Source organism: Lissotriton vulgaris, chromosome 4_1, assembly GCF_964263255.1.
Source record: "Lissotriton vulgaris chromosome 4_1, aLisVul1.2, whole genome shotgun sequence".
NCBI lineage: Eukaryota > Metazoa > Chordata > Amphibia > Caudata > Salamandridae > Lissotriton > Lissotriton vulgaris.
In genome coordinates, this window is record NC_141691.1 from 822,405,022 (window position 1) to 822,408,105 (window position 3,084).

A 3,084-nucleotide genomic window follows, 5' to 3' on the forward strand; every position below is an offset into this window, starting at 1 on the left:
TACACAGTTAAAACAGCCTTTTGGTCATGCCAGGCTTTCTGTAATTCCTGGCTAGCTTAAAGGTGTGTCACCGCCAATGCCCATGCCTTTACAGCCAATGGGAACCGCAAACGTGGAAGACAAATGATCTTTTGAAAATCGCGGTAGACGTGCTCCGCTAAAGCGGGGCCAATCATTGGTCACATTTGAAATAAGCTGACCTGGAATACAAGCAGCTGAGTACCACTGAAACAACCCTAGTGGGCTATACATGTCTGCAAGAGAGCCACACATTTTCACTGCTTCCTGACACTGCTGACTGCCACTCTTCACCACCAACTGCTGCTGTTCCTGTCTCATGGACCCAGTGATGGCGAGAACTGAGAACACCAGGGCCCGTCCCTTCACCACAGAGGAGCCGGAGGTCCTAGTGAGCGAGGTGCTCTCACAGTATGGGAGGCTATATGGTGTTACTGATGTCATGGTAAGTGTTTCAGAGTGAAAGTAAGAGAGTGCAGGGAGTGCACACATGAAGTTGATCTGCTTCAGTATGTGCCTGAGAATGTGGGTTTGTCTGATAAACTGCCTAGCATGCTGACTTCAGGTAAATGGGGGTTGTAGCCTAATTTCCACAGATCCCTGGCTGTATTTCAGGATGGGAGGGACATGCAGTGTTTTTGCAGCCATAAAGTGACACTGCTGTTTTGGAAAGTGGACGTCACAACAGACATTGCCTGTGCTAATGGATGTTTGAGTCCATGAGATTTTCACATGCTCATTTGTTACATTACAAATACTTTTCATCCAGAGGGTACTGATGGAAGTGTGTTTGACTGTAGATTGTAACCATGGATCTTTAAGCATTATGCACAAGAGTGAAATGCCTGATGGAGACACTCTTGGTGGAAATTACCATATGACACAGCAGATTGTTGTACTTCTGAATTATCCCCCTTCCATTTGTTTCATTATGTATATTGACTCGCATGTGTAGGCACTGTTTGCCCTCTCATACTGTACATGCATGTGACTGTTCTGTACCCAAGTTTAACCTCAGTGGGAGCTCCCCTGTCCTGCACAGTTACTGGCCAATTTGACAGTTACCCATCCCTAAATGGAGAGAGTGAGACATATGTGTTGTCTGCCACCCTATTCATCAATGAGCTATCTTAGGCTTGTGGATTGCACAAGACAGACCTTGTGAGAAGGGTGTGAGAATGTAAGATCATGTCCCTAAATGTGACCTCCATGACACAGTGAGCAATTTACAGGCCAAGGACATTGAGGGGTGTGCAATGTTGGACACAATGAGTGTGCCCCGACACATCATTTACAATGTAATGGATGTCTTGCTCACTCACAAACCGCATCGCAGATGTGGGCCTTCTTCCCATTGCCTTCTGTGCTGGCATTCTGTATGTGTATGAGATGGCCAGGTACTGTGTCCATCCTGATATCTGCATGCATTTAGGTACAATTATCTTATGCTAATGTACTATGTGTCATGCTGTAAGGCCTCTGCAAAATATATCTGAAGAGCTGTGCTAAGTTTGTTTATGCTCCTGTACTGAGACACAGTGGTACATAACGCTGTGTTATTGAAATGTCTTCCTCTTGTCCCCCATGCCTGCAGCTCAATGTATACCAGCGTAAGGCCTTATTCAATCAATCAATCAATCACATAATTTGTATAGCGCGCTACTCACCCGTAGGGTCTCAAGGCGCTGAGGGGGGGGGTCGCTACTGCTCGAACATCCAGGTCTTGAGTTGTTTCCTGAAGGAGAGGTGATCCTGGGTCAGCCGAAGGTGGGTGGGGAGGGAGTTCCAAGTCTTGGTTGCCAGGTGGGAGAAGGCTCTTCCTCGGATGGTGGATTTCCGAATTCTTGGGACGGAGGCCAGGGCGAGGCTGGCGGATCGGAGCTGGCGGGTGGGTGTGTTGAAGGTGAGGTGGCTGTTGAGGTACTTCGGGCCCATGCCGTGGAGAGCCTTGTGTGCATGGGTGAGGAGTCTGAACGTGATCCTCTTGTTGATGGGGAGCCAGTGCAGGTCTTTCAGGTGGGCAGAGATGTGGCTGCGGCGCGGGATGTCCAGGATGAGTCGGGCTGAGGCGTTCTGGATGCGCTGGAGTCTTTTTTGGAGTTTGGCTGTGGTTCCGGCGTAGAGGGTGTTCCTGTAGTCCAGACAGCTGGTGACGAGGGCCTGGGTGACCGTCTTCCTGGTTTCGGTGGGGATCCATCGGAAGATCTTTCGGAGCATGCGCAGGGTGTTGAAGCATGATGATGAGACGGCGTTGACTTGTCTGGTCATCTAGAGGGAGGAGTCCAGGATGAAGCCCAGGTTGTGTGCGTGGTCCGTAGGCTTGGGAGTGGTTCCCAGGGCAGGGGGCCACCAGGAGTCATCCCAGGCGGAGGGCGATGATCCCAGGATGAGGACTTCCGTCTTATCTGAGTTCAGTTTCAGGTGGCTGTTCTTCGTCCACTCGGCGACATCTTTCATCCCTTCGTGTAGGCTGGTTCTGGCGGTGGTGGGGTCGTTGGTGAGGGAGAGGATCAACTGGGTGTCATCAGCGTAGGAGATGATGTTCAGGTTGTGTTGGCGTGCGATGGCTGCGAGGGGGCTCATGTAGACGTTGGAGGGGGTGGGGCTGAGTGATGATCCATGTGGTAACGCGGCAGATGACTTCTGTGGCCTCAGATCTGAACGGGGGGAGGCGGACTGTCTGGGTTCTTCGGGCGAGGAATGAGATGATCCACTCCAGTGCCTTCTCTTGGATTCCGATGTTGCTGAGGTGCTGCACTAGGGTGCGGTGGCACACAGTGTCGAACGCTGCGTAGAGGTCAAGGAGGATGAACGCCGCTGTTTCCCCGTTGTTGAGCAGGGATTGTATGTCGTCAGTGGCTGCGATGAGGGCGGTCTCTGTGCTGTGGTTGGCTCGGAAACCAGACTGCGAGTGGTCAAGGGATCTGTTCATCTCGAGGAAGGCAGCAAGCTGTCTGTTGATGGTCTTCTCGATGACTTTGGCAGGAAAAGGGAGGAGCGAGATGGGGCGGTAGTTCTTGAGGTCGGTGGGGTCTGCTGTTGGTTTCTTCAGGAGGGCGCTGATCT